The following is a 15,660-nucleotide window of genomic DNA, read 5'->3' on the forward strand; positions in this document are numbered from 1 at the left end:
TGATCTTTGGTCTGGGTAAGAGTGGTCTGCTTAATTCAGACACTCTGTTCATCACCACCCCCTTTTCTGAATCATTTAAATCAAACACTGGCTGCAACCCTGCAGCAACAAAGAAAAACCGTGTAATGTAAAAGAGTAACCACCCCCACAAAGCATTTACATCATATGTAAAGTTTAAGTATAAATATAATGTAATCCCCTAACAAAAATAAACTATGTAAAAATTAATCCCACAACACCTGACCCACCCCTCTCCCTAACGACAACCGATGTCCAAAAAGAATAGTCCAACCAATGTCCAGTTAAATATAAAATTATCTATATAACTCCAACTATTCCCCAACATGCGCCTAATATCCACCCACCAAAAAAAGGAATAAAAAATTGGCAATCAAACGAGATCTCCCTATCAGCAGGCTCGCAGTCGCTGGTTAACCACTAGGACCTCCTGCTTTAGTTCCTTTCCTCTAGGTGTGCCATTTGGAGGAGCATGCAGCGCTTAAAAGATCAACAATTGCATCCACGGGGGCAGCAGTTTTGATGAAGTGCGGCGGGCGGCTGCCAGACCTCAGCGCCGTACTTCGGGAGGGGCCCGGCTGGGGCCCGGGGCAATGGAGGAGGTCATTCTACTCCTCCTCTGCCAGAACCACCAGCCGCTGTTATTCTGTACGGGTGGACTCTAGCTTCCAGCACAGGGCCATTGCTGTCAAATCCTTCCTGTCCGGTTTAGGTGATTTTGGTTCGGAAGGAGTAGCTATAACAAGAAGAAAAAAGAATATTGTAACCAATATACTCATAGCAAAACAGTAAGACAAATTAATTCTGAACATAGTGGCACAGTACCACTAGCAAGCACAGTACATAACATTTGTGGTATCTATCCTCCCACTTTCTCTACCTCTAACATTTGTGGGAGTTTCAGGCATTATTCTAGCACTATGGACTCACTCGAGTACACCAGCATTCTTCGTCTCTCTTGATAAGCTAAATTAAGTAACCTTGTTGTAGCCGGCATGCCAGCTCAGTCAGCCCAAGACACATACTCGTTGTGATGCAGACTCACGTTAGTTTTGTTTACTACTATCTGCATGTGCGGAAGCTGACTACGACACAATCATCTTATTTTTCTATTATGGGTGACACTGGCCATACTCTGTTACATTAAGGGCAACTGCTTAATTTTACTTTCACCCTGCCCTGGCTACTATACTACAACAAGGCAGATGATATCTGATCCAAATGATCATTGCTTATATATGGGACGACATGAGGTACTTTGTTTTGATTGATTGTGTAACCAAGCTGCTGATAGGCTACCCATGGCAGGCTGACACAGTCAAAAATAAATTAACATAGGGAGGGAGTGGACCTCAGAGTCAGAGGGAGGCGCTTGATAACAACATACACATTCACAATATATATGCTGCGCTTGCAAACTACTGTGAGTCAAGGGAGTATTCTGAAAATACTACTTCTATTCTCCTTGGCTTCGACACTCTGGCGCAGTTTCTTTTTATTTTACATTCTCTTCAAAGATCTTCATCCAGTGACAGTCTCCACCTATGCTATCTATGATTAATATCACCCAGGCATCAATCGATTCAAAGTAAACATGTCTATCATTCTTCTTAATCGCTCAACAAACCTTAGTTTGTTTCACCAACAACAAACATTTTTTTAAACCTCCACCCATGCGTCTTTCCTTCCTTTCTTGCCTGTGAATTTGACCCATGAAACACCCCGGAGGATTTTTGCTATCCACCCATACAGTTTCACCCACCCATGCAGGCATCTTTTCTTTCACCTTCAACCCATCCTTCAACCACCCATGCATCTGATTCCTATCAGCCACCTATGCATGCATCCCAGGCTCCTTTCTCTGCCAGTCATATATATTACATCTCGCCCATCCTTCCTCCTTCCATCCTTCTTTTTCTTTTCGTTCAACCCATCCATTCAGGTCATATGATCTGACTCCATAAAACTTTCACAGCTGAGTTGAAGTCACATAGAAGAGGCCATTAGTTACTCAACTACTCCCACCACTAATGCTATTGCTCAAGTGCTTAGTAAAGGGTGTCTTCTTCAACCGTTGTTCACAGCAACTTAGTCTCTCTCAACTTACACAACACCCTTACAGTGAGTGTGTAACTATTGTCAATAAGTAAGGAATATAAATATAACTTACCACCACCCACCACTGCTGTTGGCTCACCCACCCCTGTGGCAGCTGCCACATCCACTGCTTCCTCCTGGCTGGCGTTGCCTGCCCTGCCACTAGTGGTCATGTTCAGTACGCTTGGAAAAAACATTATGCAAGCTAACAACAAGGTCTCAACCAGATTCAATATTGGTTTCTAGATATGTATGTACAAGCCATTACGAGAAGGACAACAAGAAAAGGGGGGATACTCCAAGTGACTTGCTGAATGTGCTCACGGCACCCTCACACCTTCCTGATCCAGTCCTGGAACCCATACCTAATGAGCTTCAGCACTCGCAATCTTGGTTACCCGATCCTGATGATGATCCTGATTCACCAGGATTGAAACACCGTCAACCAGTGCAATTTATGGCGCATATTTTCACCCCAATCTCAACCCGGTCTATGGGTTATACTCCTGTGGCTTTTTACTTTACTAGAAAAAACATTACACATTTTTTAGATGCCATATATGCCTTCCCCTATTTTTCACTAGCAAGATTTAAAAAAAAGTTAAAATACATACATATACTAAGCATGGGCGTAAAATCCATTCCACTTGTGGAATTTGCGGATTTCCGGTAAATTCGCAATATGCGAACTCTCGCGAATTTGCTGAAAATCCGCAAATTCGCACGCAGTGGATTTTTTTGCTTGGTGATACAATATTGCGTCGCGCGGCGTTCACTTACCGTCATTCAGCGTTTGCAGAGTTGTTTTTCTCGATATTTTGCGTGTGCTGCACCATTTTGGATCTTGCTTCGGGATCCCACGGGTGTTTGGCAACCGCGATTACGTCATTGCGGCTTGCCACCTTGCACAGCACGCATCGCGAGAGTTCGCAATTGCGAACACGTAGATGCGGCAGGCAGCAACAATCTCGCACTCGCGAAATTGTAAAATTTGCAATTCTGCACAAGAAATCCACCAGCAAGCAGCATAAACCTTCTGAAAAGGCGGAAGTGCCCCACAGTCTCGGACTTCCTGTTCCTGTCCAGCAGGCTCCTCCCAGTGCTTTCTTCATGTGCTGGTCACTTTCATTTGGATCTTGACCTGGAAGGATTACTTTTTGTGGATGCTGCTGGATTTTTGGATTTGAGGCCTTTTTGACTTTCTTTGGATCACTTTTGCATTAGAAATTTCACAAGTAAGTTTGTTTGGGGCATTACAGTTGCTGCAACTCTAATTTGGGAATTTTCGATTTTTGGGCTGTTGTTGGGGCCTTTGCCCAGGGGTAGTGAGTGGTGCATGGACTGAGTCTTTCCGTGGGGTCTCTTTAAATTAAACATCATGGAGGGCATGGATGCAATGGGATTGTGCTGATTTGTGTGTGTTTTTCGATTTTTTTGCCTGCTTTTGGGGCCTTTTGCCCAGGGGTAGTGAGTGGTGCATGGACTGAGTCTTTCTGTGGGGTCTCTTTAATGTAAACATCATGGAGGGCATGGATGGCATGGGATTGTACTGATTTCTATGTGTTTTTCGATTTTTTGGGCTGCTGTTGGGGACTGGCCATGTGGGTGGGGGCCATTTTGAGTGCTGGTACAGGCAGGTCCTGGCCATGTGCTGGGGCAAGGGGCCATTTTGAAGGCAGGCAGTGTTCTCAGGCCTGCACCCATTTTGCCTAGCTTTCATCCTTTATGCCCAGGGGTAGTGAGTGGTGCATGGGCCTAGTCTTTCTGTGGGGTGTCTTGAATTTAAACATCATTGAGGGCATAGATGGCATGGGATTGTGCTGATTTTTGTTTGTTTTTCGATTTTTTTGGCTGCTGTTGGGGCCTTTTGCCCAGGGGTAGTGAGTGGTGCATGGGCCTAGTCTTTCTGTGGGGTGTCTTGAATTTAAACATCATTGAGGGCATGGATGGCATGGGATTGTGCTGATTTGTGTGTGTTTTTCAATTTTTTTGGCTGATGTTGGGGCCTTTTGCCCAGGGGTAGTGAGTGGTGCATGGACTGAGTCTTCCTTTGGGGTCTCTTAAATGTAAACATCATGGAGGGCATGGATGGCATGGGATTGTGCTGATTTTTGTGTGTTTTTCGATTTTTTTGGCTGCTGTTGGGGATTGACCATGTGGGTGGGGGCCATTTTGAGTGCTGGTACAGGCAGGCCCTGGCCATGTGCTGGGGGGCAAGGGGCCATTTTGAAGGAAGGCAGTGTTCTCAGGCCTGCACCCATTTTGCCTAGCTTTCTTCCATTATGCCCAGGGGTACTCAGTGGTGCATGGGTCTAGACTTTCTGTGGGGATGGCATGGGATTGTGGTGATTTTTATGTGTTGTTTGACTTTTTGGGGTGTATAACTGATGTTCCTCTGTCTTCCATTGCTTTTAGGTGCACAAGAGAACCACCAGTGCCAGGAGGAAGTCCTGCAGCGGTGTGTGCAGCATAACGTCACACGACGTCACGTGTGGCCACAGACAAGACAACTCTGCAACTGCGGCCTGCTGTTCTGACATCTCAAGAAGATGGCCCCAAAAAAAGTTCCCGGTAGCTGCTCTAGCACTAAAGTTGCCATTAAGGAGCAGAAGAAGCAAGTTACCAAGGAGACTGGTGTGCCGCCCGCCACATTTTTTGGGTATAAAAAATAAAGTACGCCCGCAGCAGCAGCGGGATCTGCTGGGGACCAAGCTGGGAGCAGCACCCCTGCTCCATTGGGCTCTGTGCCACCACCACCACGCCAACTTAAGTCCAAGCCCTTGAGTGATGCAGAGGCACTTAGTCTAGTTGTTCAATCACCATCAACCAGTGATGTTGGCTCATCGCAAGAAAGTAGCAGCAATGTCCCTCAATCAACACAGGTTGTTCTAACTCATCTGAAGAGTGTTCAAAAACCACAGCCGCAACAACAACCACATGTGCAAGTACAAGCCCAAGTACATGTGGAAGGAGAGGCAGCGCAAGGAGATGCGCAAGCAGAGGTGCATGGAGGGGCACAGGTGCCCACAATAGTTGTTCCTCCCGAAGTAGGGGCACATCAGGAAATCGACATTCAAGCTGAGGTATCATTTGAGGAAGCCACTCCTCCTGATCATTCATTGTCTTCCACATCCTTAGCAAGGAAAAGATCAAGGATGCTGTCTACATCTTCTTCAAGCCCCCTTCCATCTGATGATATGGATCAAACTTGGGAACCACCACTGTCGTCTGAGAGTGAGGCACACCATGATCTGACAAAGGTAGCAAAGCGTAATAGGAAGGTCTCTCGTACTTATGGAGTGTGGTGCTGAAGAAGAAGTGGCGTATACTACTCCTGCTGATGAAGACTCTCACGACGACGACGCAGTCATCATACACGTCGCTCCTGCCTCAGCGGGCATGCAGCAAACAGACATTTTTACCCTAGCCCCGAAAATCTGCTGAGCGTGATGTTTTCGACGAGGAGGCAATGGGACCACAGTCATTGGAGTTAACTAGTACACCACCACCTACCGCTTCCATATTTTTTTCTCGCCAGAAGGGACCTCCATCCACCTTGACCTCAATTAGTGGTGGTTCAAGTGCACAACGTAGTAAAGTTCGGCAACACACATCCTCCACTTCATCTGGCATTAGCAGCATAACCGGTATCGCCTCCTCCACCTCCCACAGACATTTGAAGTCCGCAGTTTGGGACTTCTTTAGTGTTTGCACAACAAGGGAAAACATAGCCATTTGTAGCATTTGTAAGCTTGCAGTTAGTCGTGGTAAGATTGGTACCAATTATGGTACCGGAGGCCAGAGAGGTCATCTTGAGAGACAGCACACTGTCCAATGGCATGCGCACCTAAAGGAGATCAAGGAAGCCCGAATTGGAAGTCAACAAACTGTATCCGTTGATGTTTCATCTGATGATGACGAGGAGGAAGAAGCATCAAACATTTCTTCACTTACACCCAGTACCCCTGTCAGCAGCACACCCCTGTGAGCCACACTAAGAGTGTGGGAGAGAGTGAGGCACCAATGCGAAAAAGTTCATCATCACCGAGCGTAACTGGGTCAAAGAAGTCATCATCATCATCCCGTAAAATCATGGTCCAGCCCACCATTAGAAGCATGTTGTTTTCAGAAGCGCCATTTGAACGCAACCACCCAATGATGCGTCTGTATAACACTAAGCTGGCTAAAATGCTAGCTCTGGACCTTCTCCCTTTTTCTTTTGTGGAAGGGGTTGGTTTTCTTGAATTAGTGGCAACGCTCTGCCCTAAATGGAAGGTTCCTAGACGGTTCTACTTTGCCAGAGTTGCGGTTCCAGCACTACATGCAGATGTGCTGGAGGTGATTGGGGCAGCTTTGCAGAAGAGTGCTGTTCACACAACACATCTGACAACAGACATGTGGACCAGTGGCGCAGGCACTGACTACATGTGCATCACTGCACACTGGGTCTCTTTTTTAGGAGTTACAGCAAAGCTAAGGGCAGGTGTTGACCCGGACAACGTTTATAAAGCTGCTCGGAAACATGTAACACTAGCCATGTTTGGCATGGAGACAAGCCATACAGGAGAAAACATTTTGCAGGAGTTTAACACAAAGGTCTTTCAATGTATGTTCTAAAAAAAACGCAAGATTGGTTATGTTTCCACGGATAATGGCGCCAATGTAGTTAAGGCCATGGATATGGGTAACTATTTCAGAGTGCCGTGTTTGGCGCACTGTATAAACCTGGTTGTTAAAAAATTCTTGAGTGAAGAAAGTCCAGTGTGCGAGTTACTGACCACCTGCCAAAGAATGTGCTCACATTTCAGCCATTATTTTAAGGCCCGGAAGCATCTGAGGGGCCTGCTACATGAACGTCGACCACCAGTGAAAGCACTCATCCAGGAGGTGGCAACACATTGGAACTCAACCTTCTACATGCTTGAGCGTCTGTATGAGCAGTTTACGGTAGTCGACCAGTATTTCTTTACACTGGGTACAGCTATGAATGACCTGAGGATACATGGGGAGCAATGGAAGCTAGTTAAAAGTAAGGGTGGGCGGGCAACTTCGCTACGCCCATGAAGTGGGCGTAGTGTTGCCTACTTCGCCCTTTGCAAAGTAGGCGAAGCAGGCAACACTACGCCCACTTCGTGGGCGTAGCGAAGTTGTTCGCCACCTGCCTCGCTCCCACCCTCCTTAAATGCTTACATTATTATATAAAAGATTTATAAAACCACTTACCTTGTCCTGCCGCGTCCCCGGGGCTCCCGCTCGTCATTGCGCCGCCGGCGCGCGCGTCTTGGATGCTAATGCACATGCGCGGGCGGCCGCGCATGCGCATTTCTCACGAGAAATGGCATGCGCCGGTGGCCCCGCATGCGCATTACCATCCAAGATGCGCGCGCCGGCGGCGCAATGACAAGCGGGAGCCCCGGGGGCGCGGCAGGACAAGGTAAGTGGTTTTATAAATCTTTTATATAATGTAAGCATTTAGGGAGGGCGGGAGGGAGGCGGGTGATGCGTAGTGGGGCTACGCGAAGTGCGTGGGTGGGCGTAGTGTTTTGCCCACTTCACGTAGCTTCGTGAAGCCCCACTACGCCCACTACGCCCAACCTTAGTTAAAAGCCTGACAGTCATGCTTCGTCCTTTTGAGGTCTTCACGCATGCAGTCAGCAGGGAGGACTGTAGTTTGGGAAAAGATATCCCATTGTTGCGCATGCTAGAGCACCAACTGAAGGTGGTGTCTTCTACGTTTCAAAAAGATGACGAAAAGTAAGAAGCTTTTGATTTGGTGGAGAAATTATTACAGCGCCTACTTTACGATGAACGTCTTCAAAAGATCCACACAGAACAGCATTACATTTGTGCTACTATTCTGGATCCACGCTACAAAAAGGCACTGGCAGGCAGAGCATTCTTTCCTTTTGGTGACGCAGAAGTTTTAAAGTACAAACGTTGGCTAGCTATGTCAGCCATGAGTTTTGAAAGAGAACGGCAGGAAATTGAAGGAAAAGGCAGTACATCAGCATCAGCAGGCCATCCGGAGTCAAAAGAATCCACTTCTGCACCTGTGGCTGTGGCAGAAGTGACCTCTCAGCCGTTAAAGACACCAGCAACCGGATCATCATCTGCACCAGACACAACAGTAACATTGTGTGAAGAAGAGGATTGGCTAACTCAGCTTGGGTTTGCTTCTCAAAAGGTCCCAGCAAAAAGTAAGCAAAGTGGAGGAACTGTGGAGAACCTTGAGTCGATGGTGCAGGACTATCTGAATGACTCAACAGAGGTAAAGAATTGTGGCCAGAGATCTCCAACCTGGCTATAAACTACTTGTCTTGCCCACTCGCAAGCGTGTCTTCTGAACGTGTTTTCAGTGCTGCTGGTGGCATTTTAACTTGCAAAAGGACCCGCCTCTTGCCCAAAAATGTGGATAGGTTAACAATGATCAAGATGAATCAGCACCTCATACCACCAGATTACAAAGTACGAGAATGCACGCAGGAAGAAGACGAGGAGGACACCAACTTCGATGAGGGAATTTCTTTTCTGTTAGGTGACCTACTCCCGCCTGAATTCGCAGAGTATGAGGACAAACTCTTCTTCCCTGACACCGAGCCCTGAAAATGAGGAAATGAATCAATAACTTTCTTTTTCGTCTTTATTCACTTTTATTCCTGTGTGTATGTCACCTAATCACAAAAACAAGCCCATCAGCAGAACTGTCTTCACTTATTTGCTTATTGATTTGAAGGTGCCACAGTCTGCATTCCTCAGGTTCACAAGTTCAAAAGAACATGCTCCTCTATCCTCCTCCTCCAGACTCCTATTTCCCTCAAAGCAGAGGGCTGGATTACGCCCAATGAAGAAAGACTCTGCACTTGTGGGGGTGTTCTACTTCTTTGCGGGTGAGTTGACAGATCAGGGGCCATTGCTGGGAAGGTCTAATACCAGATAAAAGTGGTTTAGCGAAAATCAGACTTGAAAAAGTTTTTGCCTTTTTGCTCACTATCATGTTTTTGGGGGCCTGTTTGGGGGGCTTCCTGGTGTTTGTGGGTGGGTTTCGGGGTCTGGGAGCACTGCTGGCACAGTCTAATGTTGATTTCATTTGTTTTCTAGGACATCCATGGTGGAAAAATGGAGTTATGACCTAGCTGCACAGCGCGTTTGGACAGAAGGCCAAAATATATTGTAAGTATGAGATTTTCCATTTTTGCTTTTTGCCTGTTTGGGGGTGTTGTGCTTTTTTGTGGGTGGGTTGGCGGGTCTTGGGGCATTGCTGGGAAGGTCTAATATCGGATAAAAGTGGTTTGGACAAAATCAGACTTGAAAACGTTTTTACCTTTTTGCTCACTATCATGTTTTCGGGGGCCTGTTTGGGGGGCTTCCTGGAGTTTGTGGGTGGGTTTCGGGGTCTGGGAGCACTGCTGGGTATGGATACTTTTGATTGCAAGTGGTTTGAAGAAAATCCATGGTGGCAAAGGGGAATTAAGGCCTAGCTGCAGAGCGCGAGCAGAGTGATTTTGGAAATTGGCCTGAAAATTACTAAGTCCCCATTTTTGTACTTTTGCTTTTTGGCTGTTTGGGGGTCTTCTACTAGTTTCCGCCTGAGTTGACGGCTCTTGGGCCATTGCTGGGAAGGTCTCATACCGGATAAAAGTGGTTTGGACAAAATCAGAGGTGAAGTTTTTTTAGCGTTTTTGCTGACTTGCTTGTCTTTGAGGTGCTGTTTGGGGGGGTTCTGGGTGTTTGTGGGTGAGTTTTGGGGTCTGGGAGCACTGCTGGCACAGTCTAATTTTGATTGCATTTGTTTTTCAGGAAATCCATGGTGGAAAAGGGGAGTTAGGGCCTAGCTGCACAGCGCGTTTGGACAGAATTGAAAGAAGGCCGAAAAATATTGTAACTATGAGATTTTCCATTTGTGCTTTTTGCCTGTTTGGGGGTGTTGTGCTTTTTGTGGGTGGGTTGGCAGGTCTTGGGGCATTGCTGGGAAGGTCTAATACCGGATAAAAGTGGTTTGGAGAAAATCCATGTTGAAAAGCCTTTTGGCACTTTTTGTAACTTAGGGTTCGTTAGGATTAGCACTAGCAGCAGTATTCCATGTGTTTGGGGGTGTTCTAGATTTTTGCAACTGGGTTCTGGGGTCTTAGAGCAGTCGTGGGAATATGTAATTTTGGTTGCAAGTGATTTGAAGAAAATCCATGGTGGGAAAGGGGGGATTTGGCCTAGTTAAAGAAAGCGTTTGCCACTATTCTTAACTTAGGGCTCGTTAGGGTTAGCAGTATTGTATTGCATGTGTATGGGCGGGGGCTGTTTGTGGGGGGTTTGCGAGTCTTGGAGCGATGCTGGGTATGGATAATTTTGCTTAGTTGCAAGTGGTTTGAATACAATCCAAAGTGGATAAGGGGGGATTTGGGCCTACTTTACTTTCAAAGTACGTTTTGTCACCATTTTTCTACTAGGCCTCGTTTTTTGAGATCTGATTGGGGTCTTCTACATTTTTGAGACTGGGTTTAGTAAGGGTCTGGGAGCACTGCTGGGAAGGTCTAATTTTGTTCTAAAACACATTTTACAGTACACCTAGCTTGAGGGGAAAGATCCGCTAAATTAATTCGCCCATACTTATTTATCCTTCAAAGGGAGACTCAGACAGAGTACGCACTTTCAAAAATATTGTACTGTCTATTAGGAAACTCAAAGTGTGATTTTTTGCTCTACACAGCGTACATACCTTATATGTATTTGTCAGTGGTGTTCTAATATCACTTCCTGTTTTTCCATCAATAATTACAGTCCGGGTTTCAGTCTGTGCAATGGGAAAAAAAGGATGAAGTCAGGCTTAACATTAGCGAGCCGCAATTCAGCATCCGCCAGGCAGGCAGTGGACAGGGTGTCTTCTGGTCACCAACATTGATGGACGGAGCGTCAGCTGGAATGGAGGAGTCCCGCTAATAAGAAGAATGGTTTGATGCATCCAACTTACCAAATTCAACAGGACAACTACAACAACATACAGATACAGTATCCGTTCTTTTCTAATTATCTTTAAAGTAATGTTATTGCTGTGAACTTCTATGAGTGTGAATCTGCATTTCTTTGATCTCTGCTTTTAAATTCATCTCTACAGCCATTCTATAGGTTTTACTTGTGCTTTTTTTTAAACCTAATTTAATGTAAGAAGTGTTTCTCTGAGTGCAGAGATAGGCAAGTGAAAACGCATAATTAGTACTGCAGCCCTGTACTGTCTCATTCTTTCATTCACGGTTGTTGAAAGTACTACTTACTTTTCAGTAACCATGCATGCAGTAGTGCATGCACTTCCTTTATGTCACTTAAAAGATTTATGGTTAGCTTTGTTATTGTTTGTCCATGCTGTGCTTTTTTTTTCTTCTCTCAACAAAACTTTCCCAAAATCCCCCATTCCCATCCATTTTCCAAACCCTAACCCTCTTCCCCCGGGCTGTGTGGTTTTGATTGATTTGTGACTAAATGACAGCAATAATTCTACACACTTGCTGGGGAGGATAAGGTCATAGCAACGGTCTGGTGAAGGAATCTGAGGATATATTCTATTCTTACTCAGCTTGACACTCAGCCACTTTTGGCAAATGAAAGCAGATTTTCATGTGCGCCATCAACTTGATTGGTCATCAAGAACATCCTCCTCCTAGACGTGGCAAATTATCACGCTGCTGTGTCCTTCCCCTTCGGTACTATTTCTTGTAGTAGTAGCCAATGTCAAAGAAATTCAACGCAAGTACTAGTTATACTTTCAATACTTTACCATTTGTTAGGCTACATTGTGGCACTGTTCTAGTGTACTGTCACCTGCTATATTCTCTATTGTACCGTTCTAATGCTACGGTAAGGACAAACAAGCTTTCATTTTCTTTTTTTTCAGATGCTGCAACTGCCACTGTGTAACACCACTAGTACCCCCGCAATGATGACATTTCATCCGCCCAGGATTGCCAACCTTAATCACCATTTGCCGTGCAGCCAGCCCTGTGCCTAGCCTTATTTCCAAACACAAATTACAGGTAAGATAAGCATTTGGGGGAAGGAAGTATAATGGAGTATTAGGAGAGACGAGAGACTGACGCTAGTAGTAGTAAAGTCCTAGGACTATTGAATTCACTTACTCTGTGAGAGGCACTTAGTTTTGAAAACATTTGGGCAATTAATTACACAACTTGAATCAAGATGCCACTTAAGTTTCAGTAAAACAAACTTACTGTTAAACCTCCACCCACCACCCTCAAAAGCAGTCAAAAAACAACGTATGCTAAGATAAAGTTTAAAGTATATTTATATCCCTAACAAAAATAATCTCCCGCAAGACCCAACCCACCCCCACTCCCTAACCCCAACGAATGTCCGTGAAAAGTCCAAAAAACCCAACTCCCAATTCCCACCCCCAGAAGTCTTTAAAAAAGGGGCAAGGGACAGTCTCCTCCTACTGCTGGCTGCTGCTGTTGACTTTCCGGGCCAGGTCGGCATGCTCCTTGCGGAGGGTCTCGAGCAGGGTTTTGGTGTTGAGGAGCTCCTGCTCGAGGTAGGAGACCCTCAGTGAAAGGCGGTGCACCCTTTTTTTGTAACTGCTGTGGGGGGCAGCTGATTTCTTTGCTGCTCGGTGGTGGCGGGTGGCTGCGGTACCCCAGCTCCATACCGCTGGAGACCTGCTGCGCTGACTGGCTGGCCCAGGGAGCGCGGAGGAGGGTGCAGGTGTCGCCGTAGATGTTGTAGACGTACTCTGCGTGTCCTCCTCCTCCTGGGCCACCAGCCGCCGATATTCGGCGACAGTGGCCTCCAGCCTCCATTGCCGGGCCCGTCTAGCCAGCTCCTTCCGTGTTGGTTTGGAAGGAGCATCTATATGAAGAAAGAAAAAGACATAGTCTGTAACCAATGCTCTTTAAGATTAATACAAAATGATTCAGCAGAAAGTTGTGTCACATTAGAACTAGCAACTTGCAAGCGCAGTACATAACTATTGTGGCCAGTATCTATCTAACCTCCCACTTCTTCATCCTTGCTCTAACAATAGTCGGAGTTTAAGGAATCAATTCTAAGAGCACTATGTACTCACCCCATTAGACTCGACTATGACAGTACACCAGTCTTATTATTCTTCTTCTCTCTTCTTTAGCAAAATTGGTACGTTAACTTCTGCAAGCCGGCATAATGCCAGAGCAGTCAACTTGCACCCGAGAAAAACAGACGCCCGCCATGATGAGTGAGACAGACTTGCGTTACTGTACCAGTCCAGTACATGCAGGTGGTGATGCTCTTACTTTTCTATTATGGGTGGCACTGAGAATACTCTGTTACAGGGGGAAAAGATGGCGGCCGCGTTGAGCGGCTGAGCAGCAGCGATTCGGGAGCAAGGACATGGAGTGATGAGCGGGTTTTGCCTCAGAGCCGGTGCCTAGCCGATTTGGGTGATTCTCACGGTAATAAATGTTTACTTACCGACTTTCACTGCCACCGGCTGTGCTTCGGATGCTCGCAGCGTCAGGGATCTCAGTTTGCCTGGAGTCGGGTAACACGGAAGCAGTCGGCGGAGTTCACGGAGTTAGTGGGCGGAGCAAACCCGGTGAACTCACGGTCATTCTGAGCGTTGGAGGGACGCGCTGCCGACCCGAGACGATCGAGAGGATTGAGAGGGGTAAAGTGATCTGCTTCAGGGCCAGACAGCGAGGCAGCAGGATGGCCCCAAAAGTCAATATCGGCGGGAAGTCAACTAAGAAGAAGAATGTGGGCGAAATTGTGAGCACTCCCGCAGCAAGTAATGTTGGACAGAGTGAGGAGTCAGCTTTAACACCAGTGCGATCTCAACCCCCGGCGAAGGAAGTCAGGCCACCAGCGGTCAGGACCCGCTAAACCACCGCTACTACTACTGCGAGTGTCAGCATAGTGGAGATGTTCGCCCGTGGTGGTAAGGAGAAAGGGGGTAAAGCTCCTGTAACTCTGAATGAAGCAGAGGTTGGAATGGTTGGTGGCAAGATACTGTTGGAGGTTCAGAACGACCTTGAGGCCAATGAAGCAGGCTTTTCAGACCGAGAAGGTAGAGAGGGGTCAGATCTGACTGCTCCCACGGTTACTAATTCAATAATGACTACGGTTGGGGGCGCTTCAGACACACTCACTCAAGTTTCCCTGGTTAATCCTCCAGATGAGAATAACACCCAGGCAGATACTGTCAGTCTTATTCCTGGCTCAGCAAATGTAACACAATTGGAACGTCTAGAGGGTATGGGAGGCAGCGCTTTCAAAAACCATGATTTGACTAAGGTTGACCACACTGTAGTCAGTACTATGTCTGTGTCTAAGGGTATTATCTCAACTGAGGAGACGGCGGCAGCCAGCAACACTGAAAGTGAGAAAACCCCTAGTGAATGCTTTCACTCTGTGGCCGAAGAAGCAGACTGGTCTGAAGACGAGGGTGAACAAAGTTCAGATATAGATGGTAGCAATCTTGAGTCAGAAAGCGATCCGGAGGAGACCATTCCTGTAACGGCAGTGAAACCAGGAGTTTCCTTAAAAAAGATTGGGCAGAAGGGGTTGGCTTGGGATCATTCTCCTACTAATTTGCTTCAGGGCTCGCCTAATCAAACTCAAGACTTTGAGTCCACCCAAAGGTCCATGTTAGAGGCGATCCATCAGGAAATTATCGTGCATCGGGAGGAGACCAGGCAGGATAATCTTAAGTCCAAAGCGGCTATGAGGAAAATAAAGAGCGTTGTGAGGAAACCTTCAAAGAACTGTGCGACGGTGGACGATAGAGTGTCAAACCTCGAAGAAAGAGTGGTCTCCACTGAGGCTGAATCTGCTGCCGCAACCAGCAAGGTGGAATCTTATGGGGCACAAGCCCAGGACATACAGTGGAAACTGGAGGACCTTGAAAATAGGCTTAGGAGAAACATTCTAAGGGTCCTAGGGGTTCCGGAAGGCTTGGAGGGGGGTGTGTGAGAATGTTTATTGCCAAATTATTCTCTAAAGCATTTCCTGAATTGGACAGTTGGTGCTGGGAGTCAGAAATTCAGCGGGCGCACAGGACCCCATTCAAGATAAAGCGAAACACAAGAGAAAGAGATAAACCCAGAGTAATCCTGATTTTTTGGGGGAACTTCATTCTGCGCCAGGCTATAGCGGAGAAGGCTAGACCGGATGCAAAGAGAACAGTCGAGGGGTTATCATTTTTTGTCAGACCTGATTTCTGCCATGTGACGGTAGAAAGGCGTTGGAGGTTACGTCAATTGATTAAGCCTTTACAAGATAAGAAAGTGCAAGTCTATCTTATAAACCCAGCCCAGCTCAAAATAATCCATGAAGGGAAAACCTTGTATTTCCCGTCAGAAATTAAGGCGAAGGAATTTTTGGACTCCATATAAATTTTGTTTTGGAATTGTTGTTATCTCAGGGTGGGTTTAGGGGTACGGGCAGGCAGATATCAGGTTATACCAGTTGCTAAGTGTACATGAAGGGATAAGAGGCTATTGGGTATTGGTGGGACGATCTTCAAGGCATAGGCAATGAATGGAATTGTCAAGTGTTTGCTATTTGTTA

The sequence above is a fragment of the Lissotriton vulgaris genome, chromosome 9 (genome assembly GCF_964263255.1).
Source record: "Lissotriton vulgaris chromosome 9, aLisVul1.2, whole genome shotgun sequence".
NCBI lineage: Eukaryota > Metazoa > Chordata > Amphibia > Caudata > Salamandridae > Lissotriton > Lissotriton vulgaris.